Source organism: Protopterus annectens, chromosome 14.part0 (assembly GCF_019279795.1).
Source record: "Protopterus annectens isolate FY-2018-M chromosome 14.part0, PAN1.0, whole genome shotgun sequence".
Taxonomy (NCBI): domain Eukaryota; kingdom Metazoa; phylum Chordata; order Ceratodontiformes; family Protopteridae; genus Protopterus; species Protopterus annectens.
Genome location: NC_056748.1, coordinates 177,987,789 through 178,003,137, shown reverse-complemented (window position 1 = coordinate 178,003,137; position 15,349 = coordinate 177,987,789). Strand labels below are relative to the sequence as shown.

Genomic DNA, 15,349 nt, shown 5'->3' with positions numbered 1-15,349 from the left:
CCCACTCAGGCCTGCCTCCATTACCCCTCCCTCTAAACAGTCCTTTCAGGGAAAACCTGGTAGTCTGTGACTACTGGGCTCCTCTCTGACACCTCTCTATCCATGCGCCTCTCCCTTCCTGCTTGAAGCAGGTTACCCAGGACTCTTGGGTCCTCTCAATCATAAAATAGGGATACTTCATATCCTGGGAGGCCAGACCCACCCCAAAAGGCATCCCTCAACCACCCCGAGACCAAATGCCTCTCTTCCCACCAATCCTGCAAGAACTTCTTGCTGAGAGAACCATTCAGGAGTTACCCACCTTGGCAAGAGGAAGAGGATTTTATTCAAGACTATTTTTGGTCCCCAGTAAGAAAGGCTCCTGGAGTCCAATCTTGGACCTATCCCACCCCAACACCTTCCTCAGCGTCCCCTTGTTGATGTTCTTTATCCCTACTCTCCTACCCCTGATCCTTCCTCGGGCTTTCCTAATGTCCTTGGACATAAAAGATGCCTACTTGCACATCCCCATTCACCCACTTTTCAGGAGGTACCTCTGCTTCTCAGTGGACTCTACACACTTTCAATTCTGTGCTTTACCCTTTGGTCTTTCCACAGCACCAAGGGTATTTACAAAATGTTTGGCTCCAGTCCTGGCATTTGCCAGAACAAAGGAAATGCAGCTTTTCCCTTACTTAGACGACATCCTGATCCAGGCTCTCTCACGTTCCACAGCCCTACAACACCTGTGCTTCACCATCTCCTTGCCATCAGTCCAGGATTTACCGTAAACCTCAAAATATCCTCCCTGATACCCTTCCAAGGTTAGGTGTTCCTAAGGTGTTGAATTCTGACAAGGGAAATGATGGCTTGCCTACCACCAGACAAGATTGTGATTCAAACGTCTTATTTCGACGGAGTTCTTCCCCTGAAAACCATGTCAGCCAAGGAATTCCTCAAAATCCTAGAGTTTATGGCCTCAACTATCCCCATGGTCCCCCTGGTAAGGGTCCACATGAAGTTCCAGGGGTATAGAAGTTCAGTCTGGAAACACTTGCACTCTCTGGAATTCATGATTCCCATGCTGCCGTGTCTGACCAGGGACCTTAAATACTGGATCTCCCAGAGTCAGAGAAATCCTGGCCTGCCCCTACCTCCCAACCAGGATCTCTTCATGGAGGCCTCAGACAAAGGTTGGGGTGCAACTCTAGGAAACTGGAGAGTGAGGAACACATGGACCCACACCCAACAGAAGGAGCACATCAGTATCAAGAAAATGAGAGCCCGGATACTGGCCTTAGAAATTTTCCAGGATCACTTTCTACCAGACACTCTGAGGTGGTGCACAGACAATACCACTGTGCTGTGGTACATCAGCAAGTGATGGGGGGGGGGGGCAAAGTCCTACCTCCTGTGCAGACTAGCACTGCAAGCTTGGGAAATCATGCTGGGGAAACACATGCTTCTACAAGCAGTTTATATCCCTTCTGCAGAAAATGTGATGGCAAATTCATTGAGCAGGTCCATGACCCTGTGTCACGAATGGATGCTGAACAGGGTCGTGCTTCTGGACCAGGTCTATCGATGGGGTATCCCAGATATGGATCTCTTCACCTCCCCCATGAACACATAGCTCCCGACCTTCTGTTCCAGGGCACCTCACCCAGAGGCTGGGAGGGTGGATGCTTTCTCGATTTCCTAAAAGGGGAGTACGTCTTTGCATTCCCCCTTTCCCTCTCATACAAAGAGTCCTGCTGAAAATTCATAAGGAACAGCCTCAAAACTTGCTGGTGACTCCCTATTGACCAAGGCAGCACTGGTTCCCTCTTCTGTTTAACCTAGCCAAAGGCAATCACCACAAGTTACCCAACCGAATGGACCTACTCACACAGGACAAGGGAACACTCCTACACCCCCAACTGTTCACTCTGAGCCTCACACTGTGGGTGATAGGGTGCTGATTCCCTTCAGACACCTATACTCGGAGGATGTGATCCACATTCTGCATGAGGCCAGAAAACCGACTACTAGAAAATCCTACGTGTCAAAATGGAAGAGGTTTTCATTGTGGTGACAAGTGATCTTGTCTTGTGTGACCTTATGAAGTCTGGATTATCTTATTCCTCCATTAAAGTACATTGGTCTGCCATCTCTGCATGTCTGCCTTTGGTACCTCCTCTAGCTTCCAAGTTAGAAGTCAAACTTTTTCTGAGAGGAGCACTTAATCTCAGACCCCCAAGGAAACCCATTTCCCCCCTTGGGATTTTAACTTTGTCCTGGAGAAATTGACTCTCACCTTTCAAACCAGCCAAAGACTTTTCCCTTCAACACTCACCTGGAAGACTATCCTCCTGGTGGCCATCACATCAGCCAGAAGAATCTTGGAACTCCAGGCCCTTATGGCAGACCTCTTCCCCCCTTCACAGTCTTCCACAAGGACAGAGTATGCTTGCGCACTAACCCCTCTCATGCCCAAAGTGGTCAGTGAGCCATCTTTAAATCAAAATATAAATTTGCCACCCTTTTTTACTTCATTCCTTAGACATTCACAGACAGCTCCGGTATTACTTGGCCAAAACCAAATCCCTACACAAATCAGACAGGCTCTTTGTCGCTTGCCTCCCAAGAGCCCTGGGTCAACCCGTTTCCAAGCAAACCATATCCTCTTGGATATCTAAAACTATTTCATGCTGTTGCACTACTCATGGTAAGTCTCTCCCAGCCTCAGTTAGGACTCTCTCTACCAGAGCAGTGTCGTCCTCTGAGGCATTCCTTAAAGGACTAGACAAGGCTGCTATCCTCGAAGCAGCAACATAGTCCTCTGTTCACACTCTCACTAGGCACTGCAAGCTGGGCTTGGTCTCTAGAGCCAGGGCAGGGTTTGCCATAGCCATTCTCCATGGATTTGTGGAAAGTGCTTGTGGTCTGCCTCCCCTTCCATAGGACAGGAACTTTTGCACTCTCCCTGATGTCATGATTACAGCAGTAGTATTTGAATAGGACATAGTATTGTTGTGTAAGAACTTACCTTAACCTTAGATAGTTTCCCACTCAGCCTTCCCCCTCACACTCTGGCGGCATTCATTTCGGCCATTTTACAAAAAATTGATGCTATTGTGCAGGTACGTGCGATGTCCTGCATCTCTCTGCAAATGTTGGCCATAAATCGATGGATACAAAATGGACATCAGCATGCACCAAACTCAGAACTTTTCTGTCGCCTGTGTGACTGTCGCTCACTTGTTAAAGTGACTTTGTGCTGTCCTATTTCAGATGAGTACTCCATAGGGGGTTTTGATTATTGTTTGTGCTGTGTTTTGGGTTTTATGTCAGGAAGAAAAGGCAAGTGTCGTCGTGGAAGGGAGATTCCACATGAAGACTCGCATGAGCTTGGACTGTTTTGTTTAGGCCAAGACCACCACAACACTTGTAAAATCTGTTGGGCCTTTGTCCCCAAAACCCTTAGTAGTCGTCTTGCTGCGTTAAAGCTGTCGGTAGAGAACCAACCCTTGAAACCTCTAACCAGAGACATGGATCTGACGTTGGGTCCCTCGGATGAGCCGTCCATTAAAAAGGCCAGAAAATTGCAGCCTGATCCTACAACTGTGCCCTCTATTCCAGCCATTCCTCTCGAGGCCGGTGAAGGCCTGGAATCTGCAGATCTTCCTTTGGCAGACACCCAGGAAGAGGCCGTTAAAGAAGCTGTTGGCATGTCAAATATGGAGTCGGAGCCATCTGACTCTGGCGCTGGGGTGAACCTAGGCTCATAATTTCCGAGGGCCCACGTGGGATTTCCCAAATTATTGTACGCGAGGACATTGCTTCAGACATTGTGGAGTGCCGCCCGGCCCGCCGTCCTTGCACTGCATCTCTGATTCTTCTGTGTCGGATGCCCACAAAAAAAATAAGCAAAGGACTAAGCATGTTGCTCCTTCTCTGGCTTCCGCACCTTCGGACCAGATGCCTGACTGGCAGAGCTTTACTCAAGGCCTACTGAACACCTTCCTTGCCTTACACCAGGCCTCCATTCTGACTCGGGCTCCTTCAGTATCTACCCCTAAGGGTAAACTACTTGCTGTTGTATCCTCTGAAGGAGACATCTCATCAGGAGATGAATCCCTGACTTTCACTTCATAAATTGCATCCCCTCTGGGGTATGCTATCCCAGAGGAAGAGTCTAATGGTACTGACTCCCCAGGGGAAGATATCACCTTTAGAGAGACTCTTGTAAAGATGAAGGACTTTTTCAAGTGGGACTGCAGCCAGGTCACTGAAACTCAAGAGGTATTATGACCTTCTACAAATAGCCTCCTAACCCGTCTGCAGTCTCTCCAGTGCATCCTTCCTTCTTGGATGCTTTCCTAGCTGCCTGTAAAAACCCAGATTATCAACCCTTGCTCATAAGCACCCAGACAGGTTTTACAAAGTCCCTGAAGATACTATACTTCCCTTCAAGGCTCCACCTGCAGACCCTTTTATCATCTCTGTATCTGCAGATAAATCTTCAAAATTACTTCCTTTCATCTCCCTCCTTCCTTCTCACAAGGAGAGCAGGTTAATGGAGCGCCTGGGCAAAAAAGTCTACAAGTCTGCCACCTTAGTAGTGAGAGCGATTAACTACTAAACACACATGGCCAGGTATTCGCTGACCCTTCTTTCGGATGCCTCTTAAGCAATTGGATGACCTATCTGATTCCCTGGCCAAAGCCAAAAGCTCTAGTCTCTTGAATTCTTGCACTCAAGTAACGAAGCACTCTATTAAGTGCAGTTATGATGCAGTAGAGGCTTCGTCTAGAACTGCAGCCTCAGGGTCATCAGGAGATATTCTTGACTTAGACTTCAGCGGCTTCCTGATGACATTCAGTCTAAACTCATGGATGCTCCATTAGACCACAAGGCCTTATTTAGTACAGCAGCAGCAGAACTCTTTAAGGCCTTCATGAGAAGGGTAAGGAGCTCCAAGAGCTCAAACACATTTTTGTCTCTCCGGTTCCCAGTTTTTAAAGGAACTGTCCAGCCAAAACTTCCTTTGTGAGGAAGCCTACCAGACAGCTGCCACCCAGAAGGAAAAAGGATCCCAGGAAACGGACGTCTTCCAGGTCTGCTCCCTCTGCCTCTATTTCAAAACAGCCCTTTCAGGGTAAACCTGGTAGTCTGTGACTACCAGTCATTATATCCAGACACCACTCTTTCCATGCATCTTTCCTTATCCTACCTGGCTTGGAAACAGATAACCTAGGACTCCTGGATCCTTTCAGTTATAAAATTGAGATATTTCATGGTATGGGAGACCAGACCCACTTTCAGAGGCATCAGCCAGCCCCCCAGAGACCACATGGCTTACTTTCCCACAGTTCTGCAGGACCTTCTCTCTCAGGGCACAATTCAAGAGGTATCTCCTCAACTAAGAGGAAAGGGATTTTATTCCAGGATGTTCCTGATCCCCAGGAAAGAAGGCCCCTGGAGACCAATCTTGGATTTGTGCCATCTCAACACCTTACTCCAGGTCCCCTCCTTTCGGATGCTCATGCTACCAACTCTTCTTCCTCTTATCCTTCCTTAGGCCTTCTTGGTGTCCTTAGACATAAAGGTTGCCTACCTGCATATCCCAGTCCGTCCACGTTTCAGGAAATTCCCTCAGTTTTCGGTGAGTTCTGCACATTTTCGCTTCTGTGCTTTGCCATTTTGTCTCTCTACAGCCCCAAGAATGTTCACAAAGTGCCTTGCCCCTGTCATCGCCTTTGCCAGAACACTGGAGATCCAACTCTTCCCTTATCTGGATGACATCCTGATCCAGGGCCCATCAATTTAATTCATCTTACAACACCTAGACGTCATTATTTCCCTCCTGAAAAGTCTGGGGTTCACCTTAAACGTCCAAAAACCATCCCTGATTCCCTCCCAGGATCATGTGTTCTTGAAATGGAGAATCCTAATGCAAACAGTGATGGCCTGTCTTCCCCCAGACAAGATTTTGTTTCTGACTTTTTATTTCAAGGATATCCTCCTTCTTAAGGCCTTGTTGGCAAGGTAGTTTCTCAAGCTCCTGGGATTCATGACTTGCCATGATCCCCATGGTACCCATAGCAAAGCTTCACATGAGAAAATTCCAATGGTACTTGAGAACAGTCTGGAAACAACACTTAGACCACCTGGAGTTCAAGGAAATGAATTGGTGGATAGCCCAGGTAAATGCCAACCCAGGCCTACCCCCAATTAGGACCTGTTCACAGATGCTTCATAGACAGGCTGGGGAGCAACCTTTGGAATATGGAGAGTTAGAAACTCATGGACCCTCAACCAACACAGGGAACACATCAATATCAAGGATATGAGAGCCTTGATATTAGCCCTACAAATTTCCATAGATCGTATCCAGCCAGGCATGCTGAGAGTACACAGACAACAACCAGTGTGATGTACATAAACAAATGGGTGGGGGGGGCAAGGTCCTACCGCCTGTGCAGATTTGCTCTGCAGGCATGGGAAATCGCCCTAGACAAGCAAGTCAGTCTTCTAGCCATCTGCATACCCTCTGCAGAGAATGTGATAGCAGATGCTCTAAGCAGCACCATGACTCAATCCCACAAATGGATGCTAAACAGGAATGTGTTCCTTAACCTGGTCCATCAATGGGGTATTTCGGATGTGGATCTTTTTGCCTTCCTCATGAACAGACAACTCCCAACCTTCTGCTCCAGGGAACCTCATCCCAAAGCATGGAGAGTGGATGCTCTTTCCTTCCCTTGGAAGGGGATGTTTGCTTACTCATTCCCCCCCTTCCCACTCATACAAACAGTTCTGCTGAAGATTCAGAGAGCAACCAAAAATCTTGCTGTTGACCCCCTATTGGCCAAGGCAGCATTGGTTTCCCCTTTTACATCATTTAGCCAAGGGCATTCACCACAAGTTACCCCACCAGATGGTCCTGCACACACAGGAGAAGGGAACACTCGTACACCCCCAACTTTCCACTCTGAACCTTACATTGGGGGTGATAAGGCATTGATTCCTTTCAGGCACCTTTTCACAGAGGACGTGCTTCAGGTACTGCAGGAGGCCAGAAAACCAACTACTTGAAAATCCTATCTATCCAAGAAGAAGAGGTTTTCTGTCTGATGTCGAAAACAAAATATACAACCAATGACCGTAGAACTTCCAGTGGTTGTTTCCTACCTGTGTGAACTGATTAACTCTGGCTTGCCCGATTCTTCTATTAAGACACTGATTTGCCATCTCAGCATGCCTGCCACTCACTCCACCTCTAGCTTCTCTAGCCTAGAGAAGCTAGAGGTGGAGTGCCTTTATTGTGAGTGCACAATAAGTTGTTTTTGAAGGGGGTACTTCACCTTGGACCTCCAGTGAAGCACATTCCTTCTCCTAGGGACTTAAATTTTTTGAAAAAGCTAACCCTATCACCTTTTGAGCCTGCCAGGGACTGCTGCCTTTATCACTATACATGGAAAACTGTCCTCTTGGTGGCCATTACTTCAGCCAGAAGGGTCTCTGAACTGCAAGCCCTCATGGCCTCTCATCCTTTTGCATTTTTCCACAAGGACAGGGTTTGTTTACTTACTAACCCGTCTTTCATGCCAAAAGTTAATGAACTCTCCTTGAATCAGGCCATCAATCTTCCTACAGTCTTCCCTTCTCCTCAAACCCTGCTGAAAGGATCCTCCATTCCTTGGATGTACATAGACAACTCTGATAGTATTTGGCCAAAACCAAATCCATCTGTAAATTGGACAGGCTTCGTCTCCTACCACCCAAGAACCCTGGGATATCCTGTTTCTAAGCAAACCATATCCTCTTGGATTTCTAAAACTATCTCCTTTTGCTACACAGCCCATGGTAGAAGGATTCCATTCCTAGTAAAGGCATATTCCACTAGATTGTTGTCCTCCTCTGGTGCCTTCTTTAAGGGTCTGCTATTTTAGAGGTCATCTGTCCATACCTTCACCAAGCACTATAAGTTGGACATAATTTCTAGGTCCAGAGCAGGATTTACCAGAGCCATCCTCCATGGCTTTGTGGAAAATGCTTCTGTTCCCCCTCCCAGTTCTTAATAATAGGAGCTTTTGCACTCTCCCTTATGTCAGGAATACAGCAGCATATAAATAGAAGGACATAGTATTGTTGTATAAAATCTTATCATAACTTTAGATGTCCTCCTGTTCTATATGCTGCTGTACAATCTCCCACCCTGCCTTCTTCCTGACACTTGCCTACCCTCTCTGTAGTTGTTGGTCCCAGCGCCATTCAGTTTTGAGTTAGGAGCGTGCTGACATCCGTTTTGTACCAGACACCGGTTTATGGCCAACGTTTGCAGAGAGATGCGGGAAGTTGCATGTACGTACACAGTAGCAACAGGACGTACGCGAGTCCACTGGAGGCAAAACTCCCTTATGTTAGGAATACAGCTGCATATAGAAGAGAACGACATCTAAAGTTATGGTATGGTAAGATTTTGCACAACAATACTTTCTATCAACTTTCTAAGGTTATAAGAGCAATATTAAAAAATTGTCCTTATTTTTGGGCCTTTGTCCAACTTTTATTTATGGCTTTGTCCAGATTTCTTGCTCTAAGAGGTTGAGAGGTATGTATATAATACATTAAGTAAACACACCTATCGCTTATGGTGTTAGGAGTTGCATCATTAATGCATTTGCTGGCCCAGAATAACTTGAGAGAGATGGGGGAAGTGTGTAAAAGACGGGAGAATGGAAAAAAGAAAAATAAAAGAAATTGGGGACTGAGTCTTCATCAACTTCTGCTGTATTTAGCTCACTTGACAAATGCAATACATTTCTAACAAAACTTTATTATAGTAAAAAGAATTTCCATAACATTACACACCCTCTGTAGAGCTCTAGTATGCTCCAGAATAACTTTTGCAGATCTAGGTTAGCTAGATATTGAAGGATAATTTAAAAACATTTTCGTCTTTTGAACTAGAAAGTTTCTAAAGTCCATCTTTTCATATAATTTGTATTGTATATTTGATTGCTACTACTATTTTTCATCTTTTACTCTGCCTTAATCACAAGATGTCCTTCTGATGTTCTTCGTGTTTCACTGTTGCAGTCGTCACACTTGGGTTATTTGCCTGCAGGTAGCCCTCAGTCGGCCCGAATACCAGATTATTGGGATTTCTGTGTCGGATGCTGTCACCTCTTCCATGAAGTCAGGGGTATAAAACCTGCAGCCGATGTCATTACATCAGTTTTTCTTGCCGCGCGGGAGCCCAAAGCAGAAGCAGTTCGCAAGTGCCGGTTGGCCGCAACCTGACATTTTAATTTTTTGAGTTTCAAGCGTTTTTCTTGCTCTAACCGATGTCAGAAAAAGTTAACAATTGTCTTGCCCATAGAAAGCAAATACCTCAGAGATTTTCATTCTTACTGCGTCACCTGTTTAGGCCCAGATCACGACGTCTCTCGCTGTCAGTTTTGTGCCTAGTTTAACTCCCAAACTATTCGTTGTCAGGCTATCTTTGTCGCTAAATTCTTTCGCTCTCATTCTCCATATTCCGAAATGGCATCAAACTCTCCGACTAACCGATGTTCCGAAAAAACGTAAGGATAAAGACAGGAACAGACCTCCTAGGCCGGTACTCAGTGAGGTGCCTTTGCAGCCCCTGATGCCCGTTTCTGCAGATTCGCAGGCCTCTGCTGAGACGCATTCGGAGTCTGGTATGCTGCGAGTTGCTTCTTCGACTATGGAACCTGCAGATGTCTCTACCTTGGATGGGTCCAGAGCTGCTGTGCAGGCACCGGCTTCTGAGGGTGCATTCCAACCTTCCGGTGTTCGTATTAAACCAACATTTTTGTTTTTGACTAAAACTACCGAGTTTCTCAGGCCCAGAGTTTGCACTACGCCTAGAAAACTGATGACCAAAGTACATGCTGAAGCTCCCATGCCACGGAAACAAATGTTTAGAATGGCTGAAGACCTTATAACTTTAATTAGGGGAAGCCAGCCTTCCCCCTCTATAAGACAAAGGATTGATTTTCCTTCTGATTCTTCAGACTGTGAGTCCGATGACTCTGATTAGCAGGACATTCCCTTATCTATCTATGAGGATTCAGATGCAGGGGATTTCATTCCCTCTGCCTCCCCTCCAGAGGACTTTTATTTTGGTGAAACCTTGCATACCTTAAGAGAGCATTTCTGCTGGGAATGCCAGGACTACCCACAGTCCAAAGAGACTCAGAGAATTTTTAGACTTGCCTCAGCACAGGCCTCTAGCTATACCCCCTGTCTTGAATAATTTAGATGATGTCTTCATGGAGTCCAGTCTTACTCCTGATTCTTTACCTCCAGCTCCTAGAAAGCCTGGCAAGTACTACAGAGAGCCTGACTCGCACAAATTTCTCTAAGAATCCCACTGCAGATCCAGAGACCATTTCCCAGGAACCTAAAGGTATTAAGGCCACTACAGCCAAAAACCCTACCCCTTCGGACAGCGATTCTAGAGCTTTAGACAGATGGGGTAAGAAGGTATACACCTCTGCAATTCTTGCCATAAGGGCTTTAAATTGCCAGTTTCACATGTTGAAGTATCAGCAGCATATCATGGAACTAATTAAACAGAAAATGTTGTTGCTTCCAGATTGTGCAGAGAATAAAGATTTACAAGTGTTAATGCATTCTGCAAACCAAGTTAGTAAACATACTTTGCAGGGTGGTTTTGATGCCTTAGAAGCATCTTGCAGGGCTGCTGTCGATGGGTCTGTACTGAGAAGGCATGCTTGGCTGAAGGAACAAATCTTGCCAGACCATGTCAAAGCAAAATTGCTAGATGCTCCATTAAACCAGGAACTCTTGTTTGGCACAAAAGCAGAACAAGTCCTTAAAAAGATGGAGGAAAAAGTTAAATCTATGCAATCTGTTAGATTTCTTGCAGTACAGCCACCTAGATTCAGTAGGCATTGGCCTTCTAAAAACTGGCCCTTTCCAGTCCCTTCCAGGCCTTCTCATTTCAAACCCAGGGGCAACAGACCACCAAGACTACAGTCTCAGGGTATGCAGAGATCGAAGCAATGGAGTGCTCCCACCTCGAAAACTGGGAGTGGTAATCCACCCCCTTATGGAAAAAGTTTGCAATGACTTGTGTCTCATTCTTCCCAGCCATGCCCAAGTAATTGCACCCCTAGGAGGGTAAACTCACCCTGCATGCTAAAAAATGGAATGTCCTTTACCCAGGACCAATAAGTCCTAAGCATTGTTCATAGGTTCATAGGTTTATACTAGGCTATCTGCCCTAAGGCATTTATAAGCCTAGCCCAAATTATTGTGGCTTACGCCACCCCTTATATGAAAAAATACTGTGCCCATTAGTTTGTTGTGCCTCTGTCCAGCAGTGACCCAGAGATGATTCCCGGGGTAAACCTACGATCTCCCATCCACAGGTCTAGATTTCTCTTGAACAGAGTCAGCGAGGTGCTCTGCCTCACATGGACCGGGATTTTATTCCACAGCATAGGGAGTCTCTGAGTGATAAATCTATCCCTCCAGCACGTCCTATTTATATCCGTGCTAAGGTTTAAGTCGCTTGCTCTAGTGGTTTTGGTGGATTTGGATTTTTGAGGTGGAGCATGTCCATTAATTCCGGGTTGGACATGGCCTTGTATGTCAGGCACATGTCACCTCTGAGCAGACGGTATGCGACTGAATAGAGCTGGAGTTTCTTCAATCTGGCAGCATATGACAGATTTTGGAGTCCCTTTATCCTTCTGGTGAGGAACTTTTGGGGTCTCTCCAATTGCTGCAGATGTCGGGTGAGATACATCCCGAATGGGGCATTGTACTCGATCATTGGTCTGATAAGTGAAGAGTACAGGGGAACAATGACCTCACTAGATCTGGATGTGAATCCTTCGTGATCAGGTGGGCAATGTAGAAGGTCTTTCTAACCACTTTAGCAATGTGAGTGTCAAAGAAAGGCCACTGTCAACCTGGGTCCCCAGGTCCCTGATAACCTCTTCTGTGCTTAGTGGATTGCCACCTATATGGTAGCTTGGGGTTACCTTGTTTTTCCCGAAGGGTATGACTATACATTTTTTGGCGTTTAACTTCAGGCCATGGCTCTGGCACCAGCTATCTGTTTCAGTGAGTCCCTTCTGAAGGATATCCGTGTCCGATGCACTTTCCACTATGGCGCCCAGTTTGCAGTCATCTGCAAACTTTGTCAGCCAAAGTCCTCCCATGTTGGCCTGTACTTCTGAGAAGTAGATGCCAAACAATAGGGGCCAAGGACCGAGCCCTGTGGGACACCACTTGTGACCAGCTTGGAGTCTGACACAGCGCCAGCAACTCTAACCCTGTGGGTTCTGTCCTTAAGCCAGTTTGCAACCCATCTTGTGACATATGGGTTTACATTTAAGCTGGTAAGTTTTTCTACAATACCCGAGTGGGGTATTGTGTCGAAAGCCTTTGCAAGGTCAAGGTAGGCTGTATGGACTGCCTTTCCTCATCAATGGCCTTGGTGACTATTTCAAGAAGTCGACCAAGTTCAAAAGGCATGATCTTCCCTTGACAAAGCCAAACTGGGTCGGGTCCAATGTCTGCAAGTCCCCTATATCTTTGTTTATGAGCTCCATTATGATCCTCTCCATAGCTTTGCAGACTAGACTTGTTAAGCTTATGGGGCGGTAATTACCAGGGTCCGTGAGGCGCCACCTTTGTGGAGTGGGACCACAGTTGCCGTCGCCACTCCTTGGGCACGTATCCTGTGGTAAGGCTGAGATTAAACAGCTGCCTTATGTGCGGGTTTAATTCCTCATTTAGCTCGTGTAGCACACAGCCGGGGACACCATCCGGTCCCATTGATGCTGTGTTTTTAGCTTTAGAGAGAGCAGCTTTCACCTGCGCATTTGAGATGTCCGGGAGGCTACACTCGGCTGGGATAGTTATCTCTCCTTTAGGGGAGAGGGGTGAAGTTTGCACTGAACCTGTCTGCCAGTATGTTGGCAATGTCTGTGGGTTCAGTGATTTTTGTATCATTTTGGACTAATTCTGAGCATATCTGTGAGTTTCCACCCAGGTTCCTAACATAGCTGAAAAAGGCCTTATGATTGTCCTTTGAATCCATGGCAATTTTTCTCTCAAAATTGGCCTTAGTTGATTTTATGAGTGCTCGTATTTTTTACTAATAATGATCAGGGGTGACTTCCCTTTTATGGATTTTGTTCTATCATGTAATAGCTTTCTCCTCTTATTGTAAAGTTTGTTAATGGCTGGGGTCCACCAGACTGGACGCTTGCCCTTTGTGGAAAGAGTCTTGGTTTTATTTGGGATTGCCTGATCCATGCAGTCCTGGAGGTGTTCATAGAAGGCATTTGTAAGGGCTTCCGCAGCTTGGGTTGTGGTTTCCTCTGACTCAGGGGCCTTGAAGGATACCACACCAGTCTTGAGTAGTGTGAAGTTTGCTTTAGAGAAGTTCTTCACTATGGTCTTTTTGTTTGGGGTGGGGCGGGATGTGGATTTCCAGTGAGATTAGTTTATGATCAGATCTCACCAATGAGGGATATACTTCGTGTGGAGCATTTTGTCCCCATGTTTGTGACAATGAGATCTAGTATATTTTCTCCTCTCGTGGGAACAGTGACTAGCTGTTCCATGGCATTTGAATTTATGAACTCCAGGAACCGTTGGGCTAGAAAGTTAGGGCTTGAGTAATGTTCCCAGTCTATATTCGGGTAGTTGAAGTCACCCAATATGATGGTGTTTGGAGATACATTTATACCCTCCAGTGTCTTCAGGAAGTCTGTGTGGGGTTCCTGAGTTTGAGAGGGTGGCCTGTAGCATGCTACAATTTGTAGAGCAGTTTTGCCTATGGTTAGTTGCACCTGGATGGTTTCAAGCTTCATGCGTTGCCACCAACAAGGAGGTGTGAGTATACTTTATGAATATGGATACACCCTCCTTTTGTGGAGTGGTCCGGGTTTTGGGGACGGAACGCATGATATGAGGTAAAACCAAATAGTGCCGGGTGCTCTCAGGAGCCTTGAACCAGGTTTCAGTTACAGCACAGACATCGATGTTCTCCATACTGAGAAGGGCCTCGAGTGCGTGCATTTTGAGATTTAGACTTCTGGCATTGAGCAGCATTACCCTCAATTTCTTCCCATTTTTGTTTTCTAGGGTGGTAGGTTTAGAATTTGAGCCTTGCCTAAAAAGGCACTATGGGGTGGCAAGAGCCTTAGCCAATATCCGGAATCCCAGGGTGACAGGTGCAAGCCGTCCCTTGCGCAGCGTGGCTTGTCAAGCATGTCATCCCAGGCAGACAGACACTGGATCCCCTTTGAATGACACCAGACATTAAGCCAATTGTTAAAGCTGATCATCTTGTCTCTATATTGTGGCATCATTCTTGGTGAAGGAAGGATACTGCTCAGGGTTAGGGTCATACCTGCCTGGGCTACATAATCAGAGAGCTCCTCTATGTCTCTTTTCATGCAGTCCAGGGAGGTGCGTCTCAGGTCGTTCACACCAGCATGGACAATGACTGTGTCATATTTGTACTTGCTGTGGAGTGACCCAGTGCTTGTGTTATGTGGCGGATTCTAGCGCCCGATAGGCAGCTTACTGTGACCCTCTCCTTGTTCAGCCTGGTGAGTGGGACGTCAGTGTGTCTGACTATGGAGTCACCTATGACAAGTATGTTTGGTGTTGTATTTGGCCTTAAGGGCTGTGACTGCTTTGCACACTGCTTTTGTGGTTTATGTGTTGCTTGTGGGGTGTCTTGAGGTAGCAGTTGTTTGGGTGTCTGCTTTGGAGGCCTCTGCTGTTTAGGTAAATTTTACTCAGAGCCTCCGAGTATGTCTTTGTGTGTTTGTGTTTGATTCAGTGGAGTGGTAGCATTATGTGAGGCTGGTTTTGTGGTGTGTGTAGTTGCCTTCTCCTCCTGTCTGGTCTTGCCAGTCCTGAGTTGAGAGAGCTCAGCCTCCAGTTTGGCTAAATAGCTGCATCTCTCGCAAGTATTTGTGTTATGTGGGAGGAGGAGAGGGTTGTCTGTGTACATGAGGCAGTTATAACATTGCCTCAAGATTCCCAGATTCACCAGCTGGACCGAGAGGAGATTGACAACTGACCTTTGGACATGCTAGAATAATATTGGGAAATCCTTAATTGAAAACAAGGGCCAGTGGGGAGTGAGGGTGTAGTGCTTTTAATTTTTAGTGCTGACTTGTATAATTGCTTTAGTGAGCAAGTGCCAGGTAACTTGAGTGCAATGTGTTACAAGTAACTAAATGCAAAAACGACAAACAGTAACTTTCTTTCAAGTGAAACAAGGAAATAAGTACAGTAAGCAATGCAGATATCACTAGTGATCCACAGAAGCGCTGAGAAGTTGCGTATTAGGTGA

General features: G+C 46.2%; 1 protein-coding gene across 1 annotated transcript in view; it reads left to right on the top strand.

The window, feature by feature from the left end:
- The window catches only part of RC3H1 (ring finger and CCCH-type domains 1), a gene marked incomplete in the record, with an annotated part of 3,590,040 nt that overhangs the window by 161,986 nt on the left and 3,412,705 nt on the right, over window positions 1-15,349 (top strand).